Source organism: Schistocerca americana, chromosome 1 (genome assembly GCF_021461395.2).
Source record: "Schistocerca americana isolate TAMUIC-IGC-003095 chromosome 1, iqSchAmer2.1, whole genome shotgun sequence".
Taxonomy (NCBI): Eukaryota; Metazoa; Arthropoda; class Insecta; order Orthoptera; family Acrididae; genus Schistocerca; species Schistocerca americana.
In genome coordinates, this window is record NC_060119.1 from 757,638,000 (window position 1) to 757,654,417 (window position 16,418).

The 16,418-nt window shown below is 46.1% G+C and overlaps 1 long non-coding RNA gene across 2 annotated transcripts in view; it reads right to left on the reverse strand.

The window, feature by feature from the left end:
* The window catches only part of LOC124545364, a 453,450-nt gene extending 437,244 nt beyond the window's left edge, over positions 1 to 16,206 (reverse strand). Inside the window, exon 1 of one of the 2 annotated variants that reach the window (XR_006967609.1) lies at positions 16,137 to 16,206. This is a non-coding gene — a long non-coding RNA (uncharacterized LOC124545364). The remainder of the gene's footprint in view (positions 1 to 16,136) is intronic. The other variant, XR_006967610.1, reaches the window with a different exon arrangement.
* Between the last annotated feature and the right edge of the window lie 212 nt (positions 16,207 to 16,418).

The window sequence follows — 16,418 nt, forward strand, 5'->3', positions numbered from 1 at the left end:
CACTAATGACGTGTATTTATGAAATATTATAGATAGATGATATACGATCAGGCTCAGAGGACTGCACGTCGTCACTGTTAGGGCTCTCCGCCTGTTTTTTTCTCCCGCTGCCTGTCTCCATTTCTCAAAGACTGCAAGTTGCAGCAACTCTTGTCTTTCCCATCCATCCGTCTCCTAAGTCTTCCCACTGGTCTGCTGACTGATAGGATCCAGTCCATTGCTGTTTTGGGGCATCTTGTTTCTTCTATTCTCATAATGGGTCCAGCCCACAGGAACATTTCGGTTTTCGTCATTTCAACATGCTACACTCCTTGTATAATTCTTCTAGTTCTGTACTGTCTTCTCCATTCTCTCGGAGCAGGGTCCCACAGTCTTCATCTTTTTCTTGTGCGGCGCGGGGTCGGCATGATTATTAACGGATTTGGCACGGACAATTCATGGTGTGGCCGGATGCTCTCCCTGTCGCCACCATATTACCCTCCTGGATTGAGTACGTGTACACCAACTGTTTGCGAGTAGTTGGGTCCCAGATTGGTCTGTTAATTTTTCTCAGATAATACACAAACAGACACCGTTTGGATCCCAACTTTTTTATTTACTGACCATCGGTTTTGATCTGCATTGCAGATTGTGTTGAACTCTGGAGCCGCTAAGTGCTGTTTGACAACACTTGTGTGAAACACAGACTGAAACCGATAGTCGGTAAATAATAAGTTGTGATAAGGATGGTATTTATTTACTTATTATAACAAAAGGGGCACAGTTCCTAAGACATGGAGTCAGTTGTCTTTCCCTGAGGTCTTTTATCTCTAACGTAAGCGGTTGTTTAAGACCTTGTTATCATGTGGTATAGTTCTAGAGCACACATCTGGTGCTGCTAATGTCATGGTAGCATGTCGTTGGGCCCATCTGTACCGCAATGCATGGTCTCGTGGTTGCAAAGATGGACCTCCCATGGACATCGGTAGTGAATTTGCGCATCATGCAGTCTATTGCCTACAGTTTGAGTCGTAACACGACTTCCTGTGGCTGCATCATCTTTTCTCTAGAAGTGTCACAAAATATCCACACATCAAACAAATTTTGCGTCACCAAGGTTCCCTGAACTCCTGAAGATAGACGTTGACTGTGGATATGGTATCAAAAACACCGTCCCTTTGATTATTAAGACATGTCACTAAACACGCCCACAGATGTAAACAACCATGCATGAGCAGCGCCTATTAGGCAGAAGTAGTCCGACAGCCGATCAGTTCCAGTCATTCCACCAGTGAGGAGGTACACGGCTCGTCTTGTCTGTAGTTCAACCATGCCTAGACGGCCAATACTGCGACTCGATCGCGTCCTCATTGTTACTTTGTGCCAGGAAGGGGTATCAACAAGGGAAGTGTCCAGGCGTCTCGGAGTGAACCAAAGCGACGTAGTCCGGACATGGAGGAGATACAGAGAGACAGGAACTGTCGATGACATGCCTCGCCCAAGGGCTGCTACTGCAATGGATGACCGCTACCTACGGATTATGGCTCGGAGAAACCCTGAAAGCAACGCCGCTATGTTGAATAATGATTTTAGTGCAGCCACAGGCCGTCGTGTTACGACTCAAACAGTACGCAATATGCTACACGATGCGCAAATTCACTCCCGATGCCCATGGGAGATCCATCTTTGCAACCACAAGACCATGCATTGCGGTACCGATGGGCCCAACGACATGCCGAATGAACCGCTCAGGACTGGCATCATGCTCTCTTCAATCTTCGGAGATGTGTTTGGAGGCAACCCGGTCAGGCTGAACGCCTTAAGACACTGTCCAGCGAGTCCAGCAAGGTGGAGGTTCCCTGATATTTTGGGGTGGCATTATGTGGGGCTGACGTACGCCGCTGGTGGTCATGGAAGGCGCCGTAACGACTGTACGATACGTGAATGCCATCCTCCGACCGATGGTGCAACCATATCGGCAGCATATATGAAAGGTATTCGTCTTCATGGTCTACAATTTGCGCCCCCATCGCGAAAATCTTGTGAATGACTTCCTTCAGGATAACGACATCGCTCGACTACAGTGGCCAGCATGTTCTCCAGACATTAACCCTATCGGACATGCCTGGGATGGATTTCAAAGGTCTGTTTATGGACGACGTGACCCGCCAACCACTCTGAGGGATCTACGCCGAATCGCCGTTGATGAGTGGGACAATCTGGACCAACAGCGCCTTGATGAACGTGTGGATAGTATGCTACGACGAATGCAGGTATGGATCAATGCAAGAGTGCTACTGGGTATTAGAGGTACCGGTGTGTACAGCAATCTGGACCACCACCTCTGAAGGTGCCGCTGTATGGTGGTACAACATGCAATGTGTGGCTTTCATGAACAATAAAAAGGGCGGAAATTATGTTTATGTTGATCTATAATCCAATTTTCTGTACAGGTTCCGGAACTCTCGCAACCGAGGTGATGCAAAACTTTTTTTGATGTGTATATTTCAGGATATTACGTGCTCATTCTCTTGATCATTGTAGCCGTTCTCTTACGCTGCTTCATAATTGCATACAGTATTCAGTATCACCAGTGACTGTCCAGGATATTGGTTTCTTTCCTTTTCTCTTTTCTAATGTTAAGGCACTGACGAATGCAAAGCCTTCAGCATTCTTCGAAGAATCCTTTTAGAAAGATAAAGTTCTAACCAGGTGTTGCTTTCCAGAGGCAAGTGTGAGAAACGCCACTAACTCAGCAACCATGCTGTGGAAGAACTTTCCCTTTAAACTTTTAGAAAGACGTATTCCTATTGATTCATAATGTTATTGCCCATAGAATACGCACTGTCTCGTGCATGCCTAGACGCGTGCCTTTCAGTGGGTCTGCTTCAGTATCGTATCATGGAGTGGGAGAAGTCTCATGGCTTCCTACCCACGCTACAGCGCTATTGTTTAATAACAACGAAATACGCAAGAATGGATTGTTTAACATTGTTACTAAATGTTTACTGGACTGAACTCGCAATGCAAACTAGCATTGGCTGACGAGATTCCTCCTCTGACAGAGACAGTCAAGTTTCAGAGCGTAATTATGGACAACAGAGGAAAGACGATGACTCCAGCCTAGCTGGCACAAAGAAGACTGTCCTCACTTTAGCTCTTGGTACAAGGGCAAGCTAAACACAGAATCTCCAGCGGCTACTGCCACTGCCTAGCACATTTACGCCATACAAGTTTGGTAAGAATGGGCCGGCACTGCAAACACTGATGAGTTAACTCCCTGCAGGAGTCAATTGCACGTTGTTTTAACGTCTCGGAGCCAGCTAGTTGCTTTCATTATGCATTGGCGTTCGTACCTATTTTTCTATGTCCTTTTTGTAATTAATTAATCACTCTTTCAGTCAATGGTCGTATCCATGAAACATTCTCATAACTGTGCTTTTATCATGCTCAACCATCGGTGCCAAGGTTAAATTTTGCATCTATAATCTCTTGTGTTGTTATTAAATGTTCAGTTATGTCAGGTGTAAGACGTCGTGGTCTCCTGACCTTCATTGCTTACATATTCCGCCCTCGCAATCATATTCCGCACATCAAGACGCTTCATTCGAACCCAACCTCGATAAGATAAAGTCAGTGTTGTATGAATTCATGTAAACGATATGCAAATAACAAGTATGCGCACCGTGGTTGAAATACTCGAGGCTGGCGTACACACATACATTCCAGACACGACGATCGCAGAGGCTTTTAGTTCAAGAGAGGCAACCGCACGCCAGGAAGCTGGTCCCAACCCATCTACGTCGACCAGTGACCGCCCGTAGAGCAGACAGCGTTTGTCCGAGTGAAAGGACGGCCCCGTGTTCGGCTTAAAAGCAAATTCCGCTGTTGGCCGAGCGGTTCTAGGCGCTTCCGTCTGGAACCGCGCGACCACTAAGGTCGCAGGTTCGAATCCTGCCTCGAGCATGGATGTGTGTGATGTCCTTAGGTTAGTTAGGTTTAAGTAGTTCTAAGTTCTAGGGGACTGATGACCTAAGATGTTAAGTCCCATAGTGCTCAGAGCCATTTGAACCAAATTCCACTACATTGTGGGGGAGCGGCCAGCCTACGCATTCTTTCCACATAGCATGCAGTTTCAGAGATTTTCACAGGGAGACAGCAAACGTCGATACTACAAATTTCTGGATTGGTCGTCTTAAACGAAACGTCATTCTCCCGTTTTAGAAATGCAACGCTGATTGGCAGACAATATTTCTAACGCCTTGAGCTGAAGGAGTAGTGGAAGAGACCAAAAGATATACCCCTTCATGTCTGGCGTGGAGAGGGGCCATTCCGTCGTCGCTCTTGGAGCGAGAAAACGTAACGAGAGCGTGCGCGCTCGTACGTGTACTCAAAGAGCGAGGAACAAGTCTCTCCTCAGTACTTCACTGGGAGAGCATCTCTGTCGAGAGCGAATCGAAGCGCGACTCTATATTGAGTCCTTGCGATTAAGCGTTGTTCACTGTGTTGGCCGCCACACTTATTGTGCGGTGTGAACATGGACAGAGTTATAGTTAAACGCCTGTGAGCGAATTTTGAGTGGCATCACGGTGGACTGGTTATCTGAGCAGTGTACCACGCCAATAGTTAGAGTAGGGGCGAATAGGAGTCCTTGAATTCATCAAGGCGTAGGGAGAGTTTGATTGGTGAAGGTCAATCCAGATAGAATGAGAGTTATCTTATTCGTCAGCAGCGAGCGGCGCAGACAGCAGTCATCGCAGCTTATGGTACTGTGCACTACAGCTCTTGTGAGCCCCATATTTCCTCCACAACGTCCAAAATTGCTACAGTGTGGCACCAGGAGCCCTCTTCTGACTTTAAACACTTCCGCCGCCCTCCAAACTCCATACACATGAACACTGTTGAGCTTATCTGGGATGCCTTGCAACATGCTGTCCAGAAGAGATCTCCATCCCTTGTACTCTTACGGGTTTATGGGCTGCCCTGTAGGATTTATGGTGTCAGTTTCCTCCAGAACTACTTCAGACATGAGTCGAGTCAATGCCACGTCGTGTTGCGGCACTTCTGCGTGCTCACGGCGACCCTACACAATATTAGGCAGATGTACCAGTTTCTTTGGCTCTTCAATGTAGCGCTCTGCAATATTTGGTTTAGTCGTGCCCATTCATCCGATTGGACAACTCAGACTATTCGTCTTGCCAAACGAATTCTTTGACAATAACTTCCGTTGCAGTTGCGTGACACGAGCTTTTACCATGCTGAAAGAAACGTACAAATTTGCCGAAAATGTTCCCCTCAAATAACATTTCTGCATAATGAAGATTGTTCACTCTCTGTGATAGCTACAGAATTCCATGTTATGTTTAGTTCAAGATTTTTCAAACCCTTCGACCGTCTCCTCTGCACTATTACCTCCAATGTACATGACAACTAAGCTTGGATGGCGTATATTGGAGTAACACCTAGAACGGTCTTCATGAAGATGTCCGCAGTGACATTGTCTATTTGTCAGGGCCGCCTCCGTCTACTTGCTCTTATACGACTCCAGTTTGCTTGTGCTTCCCTGTCGTTGACATGTTACAACACAAATCAGACTCCACAAAAATAAAATCGTCGCCCCAGATGACGAAATTTATCTGTCTAGTTCGAGTTCAGATAGTGAGTACAGATCATTGGGCGAAGCAGCGGTTGAAAATCTCTACGACAGCTGTGGAAATATTCTGTACAAAAAGGAAATCGTTCTACGCGATTGGACATACGGGAACGTATCTTCTACTAATGACACTGGGAAAAGCTCAGAAATCAAAATCCACAACCATTTATGGAGCCTTAACGCACAATTTTCTGATATACGGGCTGATTATTATTAACGTTTAAAAAACCCCTTGTTATGTAGATGACGCTGAGACACAAAATTCAACATAAGAGACACGGCGCTGAAACTGTCGGGAAATACCCAAAAGTGGATTACAAATGTTGAACACGTGACGTCACGAGGTGACGCACCCAGCTGCGCGTATAGCGGCGGCTTGTCGACTCTACTCTCGCCGGTAGGAGGCAGTGCTATACATTGCTCAGCACTACATTATCCGATGTGATACGGTAGTGCTCGTAGCAATACAAGACTACCATGAATAGTTTTACAGTTAACGAGCTTGCAGACATACATCTATGTTACGGTGCTGCCAATTCCAATGCGCTTGCAGCAAGTCGTATTTACGCAGAACGTTTTCCACAATGTGTTTTAACTTCTAACGCTTCGTTCGCTACTGTGGATCGTCGAATGCTTGGAACAGGGTCCCTGTACATAAGTAAATAAAACTAAACTAAACTCCTCCCGAACAGGCCATGAAGGCCCAACGGTACCGACTGGCCGCCGTCATCCTCAGCCGACAGGCGTCACTGGATGCGGATATGGAGGGGCATGTGGTCAGTACACCGCTCTCCTGGCCGTATGTCAGTTTCCGAGACCGGAGCCGCTACTTCTCACTCAAGTAGCTCCTCAGTTTGCCTCGCAAGGACTGAGTGCACCCCGCTTGCCAACAGCGCTCGGCAGACCGGATGGTCACCCAGCCCGACAGCGCATAAATTTGGTGATCTGACGGGAACCGGTGTTACCACTGCGGCAAGGCCGTTGGCACATAAGTAAATACTGAAGACAAATATGTATTGAGGGAAGGAAACACAGTGGTCAGACATTCTGTGTTCTGAAATCAATCTTAATTATCAGGTAAGATGTAACGTATAAAATAATTTCTACTTTGTTTTTATTTGCGAGCACTACCGTATCACATCGAATAACGGAAGAACGAAAACATAGTTGCCTAGCGGAGGGATGTGTAGCACTGTCGCCTTCCTGCAAGGGTAGGATCGACAGGCCCAACCAATGCACGTGCAGCAAGGTAAGTCATCTGGTGACGTCACATGTTCAACATTCGCCAACCACTTTTGGGTTGTTTTCCGACAACAGCGGCCTCAAATTGCTTGTCTCTTCGTTATCTATGTCGCTTCACGGATTTTTATACATTAATAAGATTCGTCCTGTATACTGTCAGGTACCGTGGCATCTACTGTTTACGCATTCGCCCAAATGTTGTGATTTCGATGGAAGGAAAATATAGACATTCTCGGACAGTAAGTTTGTGGAACTAGTACATACTTCCCTGTATTCATCTGTAGAAGGGACGTTGTATTAGCTCCCGTGTACCTCTGAACTAAGGCGAGTACGGCACGAACCTGCAGCGCCTGTAGTGGCCCAAATGACGGCTTTTCGATCTCTCTCCCCGCTCCCCGCTGCTGCCTAACTGCTGCATACGAGGAAGACAGCTGTTTCTGTGGCGAGGGCGTGGGTTCTGGCGCGGAGCGGTATCGGCAGCTCGGATCGCAGCTGTAAATACGGCATTCTCCACGCGGGCCGCTGACGCGCCCGTGATGGATGGCGGTAAATTACACCAGCCCAGGCACCGCAGGGCCGCGCCGGACTGACTCGAGCGCCGAGACGTCCACTCCATATTACAACTCCACACGATAGCCGAGATTGGCCGTTCGCGGTTGATGGTTGACTTGACAGTTTTCCGTACTTCAGTCACGCAGTTTTCTCTACTTACTTGGACAAACGCCAGACTGTCCCACTACTCACTCAGCTACGCCATCATTTTCACTGACAGTACAATTGTTCTGGCAAGTTATGCCTCCAAATTTATTCGTCCCTGTGCATCTTGCATTACGTGCACATGCCTCAGTCAATCTACACTCAGTGAAGACGAGAGAGGCTGCATGTAGCAGGAAAAATCACAAAGGTACCCGAAATCCTGCGACCCACCCATATCAACGTAATTTGGCATACTAGTCGGGTGTCACTCAAAAGCATCACCTGTGAGCTTAATATCGCTACGCTCCCGCTTTCGAAGAAATTCACGAGAGGTGTTCAATAAAAAATAATGCAACACATTTTTTATTGGCCAGTTTCTGTTGAAAAAATGCGAAATCTGTTGAGGAACACCGTGGAATATTCGCGCATCAGCCCCTATAGTTTCAGGAAGTTCCGGGGGTGTCGTGTGTAACGGATGTAGGTTCCGAGCAGAGAGCTGTCATTCTGTTGGGCATTCTGTTTAGCATCACAGATATCCATAGGTGCTCGCAGAATGTGTACGGATACTGAGCAGTGAATAAAAGCACGGTGAGTCGTTGGGCGAGGTGTCTGTCATCATTGCAACAACCTCGCGAAAACCTGTCCGATATACAGCGTGCTGGCCTGCCATACATAGCTGTGAATCCTACAATGTTGGAACGTTCGCACACATTCATTCGAGGTGATCGATGTTTCACAAACACCTCGCTTGCTCAACTCGAAGTCTCTGTTGGTAGTGCTGACACTGTCGTCCACCAGATGAAGTGCTCAAAGGTGTGTGATCGCTGGGTTCCTCGCCGCCTAACAGAAAGCCATAAAGAGCAACGACTGATCGTGACAATTATTTGTCGAACATTGTGATAGGCGATGAAACATAGTTTCATCACTTAGAACCTGAAACAAAACGGCAATCCATGGGGTGGCAGCACACCACCTCTCCGAAGGAAAACTTGAAAGCCCCACCCTCAGGCGGCAAAGTCATGATGAGGTTCTTCTGGGACTCCGAATGGGTTATTCTGTTTGATTGCCTCCCTCACGGTGCAATGATCAACTCTGAAGTGTATTGTGCTACCCTCAGTATACTAAAGAACCGACTGTAGCATGTTACTCGCCACAAAAATGTAAACGAACTTCTCCTTTTCCATGACAACGTAAGGCCTCTCACAAGTCTGCTCAACCGAGAGGAACTCACAAAACTTCATTGGACTGATCTTACTCATCCGCTCTTCAGCCCGGATCTCGCACCTTCCGACTCCCATATGTTTGGCCAAATGCAGTATTCACTTCGCGAAAGCAGTACGTGGATGATGGGGTTACTGATGCAGAAAGACTTTGGTTACGATGTCGATGAGTAGAGTGGTACCATGTGGACATGCAGGTTCTCACAGTAACGCGGCGTAATGCCGTCGCACTGAAAGGGGATTGTGTTGAAAAATAGGGTTTTATTGCCAAAAGAGTGAGGAATAATTTGGTGTATTGCGATCCTGAAAAAAGCCAACCTGCTTTCACAAAAAGAATGTTACGTTACTTATTGAACGCCCCTCTTTATACTAAGCGTTATGACGCAGGATTCGTTTCACATCAGACATAATCGTAAGATTATTGGAAGCTTCAAAAATTTTATTATGCATATCAGACCCGGAACATAGTAAGTTCCGTGAAATCGTAGAATTTGTGGGTGACCGATGTCACAGATTTTTTTGAAAACATAAGGGAAGTGACCCAAACACGCTAATACAATTTACATCGGATTGGCCTCTAGCTGTTCGTTGAAATCGATGGGTTGCAAAGTTTGGATTCACTCCGTCAAATGTAAAGATTTTCGAAGCTGACTGAGCACTGATGATACAGAGACTGGACATAGTATCACCAAAGTTGTGCAGAGCTAAATATTTATTCTTTTACTATCTCGCTAGTCTAACCAGAGTAATGCACTGATACCATCTACATCTACATCCACACTCACATCTACACCTACATCTACATCTATATCTACATTCCGCAAGTCACTGCGTGCTGTGCGGAGGAGGGTACCCTGTACCAATACTGGTCATTTCCTTTCCTGTTCTAATAGCAAACTCAGCAAGGGAAAAACGACTCTCTACATCCCTCCGTACGAACCCTCATCCCACTTATCTTCACTGTCCTTAAGCGAAATGTATGTTGCCGGTTGTGGAATCGTTCTGCAGTCAGCCTCGAGTGCTGGTTCTCTAAATTTTCTCAATAGTGTTCATCAAAAAGGTCGCCTTCCCTCCAGCCATTCGTTTAACGACAGTGAGCAGCAGAACTTGTGGAAATATTCATTTACATCATTTTTACATAATTAATTAATTTTATGTCTTACTGACAACCAAAATATGTACTAGTGTGTAGCAAAGCAGTTAAACATAAATTTCATTTTTGTTATCATAGTCAATTAAACTCGGTAAGCCAGTACACAAAATTGAATAATTTCAAGAAGGGAAATATAATTATAACTACTGAAACGTCCGCCCCCGGTAGCTGAATGGTCAGCGCGACAGAATGTCAATCCTGAGGGCCCGGGTTCGGTTCCCGGCTGGGTCGCTGATTTTCCCCGCTCAGGGACTGGGTGTTGTGTTGTCCTAATCATTATCCTTTCATCGACGCGCAAGGCGTCACATTGAAAGACTTGCACCCGGCGAACTATCTACCCGACGGGAGGCCCTAGTCACTCGAGATTTATTATTATTATTATTACTGCTGAAATATGGGCTTGATCCCTTTCTTATATGTATCTCAGCCTTTGCTTGCAAAGAGGCGCAACAATAAGAGCAAAGAACCAGAAGGCAATGATGATCATATTCCTCCCAGACGTGGGAGCAGCTTCTGCAAGAATCTGCCGAGCCCTATCTAAGGAAGGTACCGAGCTCATACTCCTACCGTCTGCAAAAATTAGGAACCTTCTGGGAAAAGTGAAAGATAACCCCGGACTTCGTACACCTGGAGTCTAGAAAAGATTTGGGAAAGACCTCTGTCATCTGCTCACCGAATGCTTTCTGAAATAGCATTATTGAGGAGGAAATCGAGATGAGAGTGACGACGAATCATGATAATCGAGATAAGGTTTTTGTCTTTGACGTAGCTTCACAAGAGGCTTTGAAGTAATAAGACGTAAGAGGAAGCAGTGTGCACCGCGTGGGGCAGCGGTGGTCGCCCGTCTCGGCTTTCCATCTGCGTAAAGAACCGACCAGGCCGCTGTTCAACTGTTGTGGGGCTGTTGTTGTGCGGTTTATGGGCCGGCGATACCTATCGTCGAAATGTCAAGCTCACACTGCTATCTTACGCTGCAAGAAACAGGTGAAGATTTTGTGAAATCAGGTGATGCTGACAGAATTGGATTGTGGACCGGAAAGAATCGACGCGTTTTGATGTTTGGACTGCAAACCGACAGACAATGGCCAAAATAGAGAGAAAAATAAACACAGACTGGTAGCAGCAGGAAAAGCATTTCTGAAAAAGAGAAATTTGTTAACGTCGAGTGTAAATTTAAATGTTAGGATGCCTTTTCTGAGGTAGTTGTCTGGAGTGTAGCCTTGCGTGGCAGCGAAACGAGGGCGACAGGCAATTCAGACAAGTAGAAAATAGAAGATTTTGATGGGTGGTTCTACAGAAGCATGCTGCAGATTAGATGGGCAGATCAAATAACAAATATAGCAAATCAGGAGTTACAGAATTGAATTAAGGACCAAAACGAAAAAAAAAGGAATCCAACTGGACTAAAAGAAGGGACTGGTTGAAAGGACACATCCTGACACACAAAGCAACCACTAATTTTGTACTGGAGGGAAGTTTGGGGGGTAAAAACAGCGGAGGGAGACCAAGAGATGAATATAGCAAGAAGATTAAGAAGGATGTAGGTTGCAGTAGTTATTCGGAGACGAAGAGGCCCGCACAGGATAGAGTAACTTGGAGAGCTGCATCAAACCAGTCTACAGATTGAAGTGGACAACAAAAACATTTGTTTAAAGGCGGCGAAAACTACGACATGATTTAAATATATTGTATTGATTCCATATAACGCGAGAGAGCAGCGAAAGGACGTACCGAATTTCTGTTTTTCAATTATTCTGTCCCATTTCTTTCTTAGAATGGCAGCTGACACCACTACCAAGGATTCGCAATTTTTCTCTTGGTCTTATCTGAGTATTTACGCACTTCCTCGACAGTTAATCCGTTTTCTATACGCTTGTTGTCAATTAATCCGTTTTCTATACGCTTCTTGTCACATACTGAAAGTCAGGAAAATGATTTGTATGTTGTTCGTGCAAGGTGCCAGCTAAACATAGCGCGAAAACCAGCGCGAATGTAAGATAAAGGAGCTTAGTGTTTCGCGTTCCATCGATGACGAGGTTATTATAAACGAAGTTGAACGTCGAGTTGCAAAGGGTGTTGAAAATCGGCCGTGTCCATCTCACTGTTTACCTACAGCAATTTGGGGAAACCTAGATCTGGGAGGTTTGAACGGTCATAGTCCCGAATGCAAGTAAGGTCTCTCAACCAATGGCCCACCTCTCCAAATGCGAACGAAAACAACCTTTGTGTGGACCCGTCGTGCGACGGTTCTGCAGCCTGTGAGAATTCCGCGCGTCAATTTCCATCTAACAAACAATGGCCTACGTGTACGATGTGTCCGCGTGGTGGTAAGTTCCTATGGGACCAAACTGCTGAGGTTATCGGTCCCTAAGCTTACACACTACTTAATCTAACTTAACTTACGCTAAGGACAACACACACACCCATGCCCGATGGAGGACTCGAACCTCCGACTGGGGGAGTCACGCGAAACGTGGCAAGGCGCGCAAGACCGCGCGGCAACCCCGCGCGGCTGTGTCCGCGGATTGCGGCGCAATTGAGTGTATAAAGAAAATGTTTAATAAGTTCCGTAGCTTCTTACTAATAAATGCTTCTCGTTGCTTCCGCGGCGCTCATCCATCTTCTGTTCCCCTCCATCTCATCCTCCTTCACTTCTTCCTTTCACTCCATTCTCTCTTTTTCTCTCTCCCTACCAGCCCTCTGTGTGGGGAGAGGACGGAGGGGGAGGGGGCTAGGAGAGGGAAAATGCGCGAGCTCGTGTACATGTTGTGAAATTTACAGAGAACTGCTAACTTTTGTACAAAAAAGGATAGGTCTGGTGGGGGAAAAGTAAGAGAAATGACGTGACAGGGTAATGGAAACCTCATGAGTAAGAGGGTATAAGATTATCGTGATTCCTCTATACTTCATGAGTTAACACCCGCTCAAATTCCAGGCTTGGAACACACCGAGAGAGGTAGCCGACCATGAAAGTTTGACCTGTCACTATGGTGACCTTACTTCAAATACCACTACCCCCAAGCGATTTCGTCTTCTTGGATTTCGTAAACACTAAATGGGAACGCCAAGAAGGTTCCAGAAGTAAGACTACAAGTCCTTTGATCCTCTTGCAGTTATCATCCATTCCCATCCGTTAAAGTTCTTATCCCGTTATTATCAAATCTCAGCTGAGACAAAAACTCTGAATGTCGTTTCGAGAGAAAGAACTGCCGTTGGTAACTATCTTATTTTCCGTTGTTTTACGTTAAGAGAATACAGATACAGCGTCAAACGTAATAGCGGTATTCAGCCGTGTGGCATGATCTTTGACTGCAAAACACGTCGACAAAAATTATTTGCTGTCTTCAGTGCTCATTCTAGTGACCTTGTTGATGTACTGAATAACAGGAGACGGATGGCGCTTCATATAGTTAAAGTATAAGAAGTCGAATAAATACAGGAAAAAAGAACCAACAGATTGTTTTCCAATATTTTTACACTTCTTCCCTTCTCATCCTTTCCCCACAGCTAGAGGTTGCAGTGGCGTACCACTCTAAACGTGTTTTTATACGTTTGGTTGGAATTTTTCCAGGCAGTCCTGCTTTATGCTTTTACGTCATCCTTTTCCATCCCCACCCTCAGCCATAGGCGTGCTAGCGGTGTCTTACAGTACAGTTATTTATTCCAGACCAGCACAGAACCAGATACTGCCAGATTACGTATTTATTTCAATTCTTATGGTCAGACACATCCCTCCCCCTCTTTCTGCCATCTCCTCTGCCCCACCTTTGAATATCTCCTTCTTCTCCGTTTCTCTGTCCACCTCATCCACCCCCAATTCTCTGTCCTTGTCCTCCTTCTCCTCTCTCAGTCCGTCTACTACTCGCCCCTCTCTCTGTCCAACTCCTCCTTGCCTCTCTCTGTCCGTCTTCTCCTCTTTCTTCTCGATATCCACCTCCTCCTATCCCCTTTCTGTGTGCCGTTTATAAGTACATGCAGTGGCATATGTGGATACGGTGTGCTAATTGTGTTGCGAATAGAGTAAGTCTCGAAGAAGTAATAAACTCAAACGTCATGCTCGATGCGGCCGTTTTTCGCGCATCTCAATGTTTAGAACGTCTTATCTGCTGAACTATGAGCCGTACAGAGATATAATTTTGCACGTATATTCAATGCTACACGTGAACACTGTCTGAAAAATCTGTCACGATTACAGTCAGTAGTCAATAAGTTATGAAGTAAAATGTCGTGCCTTATGTGAAAGTTTTACAGCGACAATCTGGTAGGTGATAAGCTGTTTTCCTTTCACCATTTTGTGGGAGTTGTAAGCGAGACAAATTTTCATAAAGGAATGAAATGATGTGTAAAGTTTGTTGCTAGTCAAAGCGTGAATAGATTTTTCAAAGAGTAAACATCTTCCCCTAATTCAACTAATATACTTCAAATCAAGTATCTTGTACTACACACTTTCTAAAATAGCCTGTGTTCTTCCTCATGGTTCAGGCTAAACCCTTGTCGTATTTCATCGAAATCTGTTCAGTGCGTTAGTAATAATAAATTTAAACGTCTTGCATGATGCGATAGTTTTCACGCATCCCAGTGTTGATGACACAATATATCCTGAACTATGATCGTAAAGTGGTTAAATGGCTCTGGGCACTACGGGTCTTAACATCTGAGGTCATCAGTCCCCTAGAACTCAGAACTACTTAAACCTAACTAACCTAAGGACATCACACACATCCATGTCCGAGGCAGGATTCGAACCTGCCACCGTAGCAGTCGCGCGGTTCCGGACTGAAGTGCCTAGAACCGCTCGGCCACCGCGGCCGACCAAGTCACTAAGTGCTCTCGGTCTCAAAATACTGGATGAATAAAATCTGGGTGTTCGCGCGTCGTGCTCCACACTCTTTTCCATGCTCAGTTCAAATGGTTCAATGAGCACTATGGGACTTAACATCTGTGATCATCAGTCCCCTAGAACTTAGAACTACTTAAACCTAACTAACCTAAGGACATCACACACATCCATGCCCGAGGCAGGATTCGAACCTGCGGCCGAAGCAGTCGCGCGGTTCCGGACTGAGCGCCTGAACCGCTAGACCACCGCGGCCGGCCCACGCTCAGTCTTACTCCTTGAAGGGGTATGTGGTTCTTACCGCTACAACGATTCTTTCCTGACAGTAAGTGATTAGTGTACCTATTTTGGTTGAAATTGGTCCAGTGGTTTCGGAGGAGATGAGGAATATACAAACATACATTCATACATATGTATATTTTTATAACACGTATGAATATCTTTTTTCCGAGACCTGATTTTGATGAGCTAAACCCTCAAGATGTCCGAAATTATACTCAAATTACCTGCGAAAACACATGAAATTTCGTCTAGCAGCTTTGGAGACTAGTTTGTTCAAACAGACAGAGACAACGGTTTTACAAATATATTGTTAGTGTCGATAGTAACTAATGCGTGTGCCGAGTTTGGTAGAAACTGCTTTCAGCGTTGCAGATATATGCTGATATGTAACTGTCTTTTCATCGCTACTCTATCACTAGACCCCGTCCTCGATCCCTACCCTACTACTAGGAGTGTAGCGTAATCGGAACTGCCACAAACGAGACATGCCACCCTGAAACCTATGAATTCGATAGTGATATCGATCGTTATAGAACATAGTGCTGCTTCGGGTCATACTACCCCCAAAGTATTTTTATCCAAAAAGTTAGACAATTGATGTCATGTATACACCAAATTTGGTTGAAGCTGCCCTGGCGTTCCTGATTTATGCTTTTGTGCCTTCCCTTCCCACCCCCACCCTGGTCCATGGTGGTGCTACGAGTATCTTACTGTCACAGTAATCAATTGCGAATAGCAAGTGAGATGTGTAACAAGTTTGGTTGAAACAGATTTAGTGGTTTAGGAAGAGACGTGGATCGTACACACAGTCATCAAGAGTCAACACACACACACACACACACACACACATACACACACACACACACATACATGTAAATATATAGATGTGCAGATAATAGATAACTTATTTTAAAACCGCACTCAGAAATGTCCTATTCCCATAATAGATGCAAGTTTTCTCGGGGCGGTCGCTTGTAAATACTCAGCAACAACGTTAATCCGCGGGTACAGATAAACAGGAAACTGCGGACAGTGCATCCGCTTCGTTGCCACGCACGCGCTCTGCTGCGTTACCTGTGAGGGTGGCAGGAGGCGCGGAGGCGGCGGCCGGCGGCGGCGTGTGGCGGCGAGCAGTGGCGGCGGACCACTGCACCGGCGCGCAGGCCGCAGCCTCGCCGGCCCTGATTGCCGGCCGGCCAGCCGCGTCCCACACACGAACCCGTCCGTCCGTCGTCTTCACGCGGCGGCCTTGGACCACGCACGCACTGCCTCTCCGCAGCCTCCCGTCACGCCGGACCGCGCCGGGCAATCCCATCCACACTTACTGGCTGGGACGTACAAAAATATGGAAATATT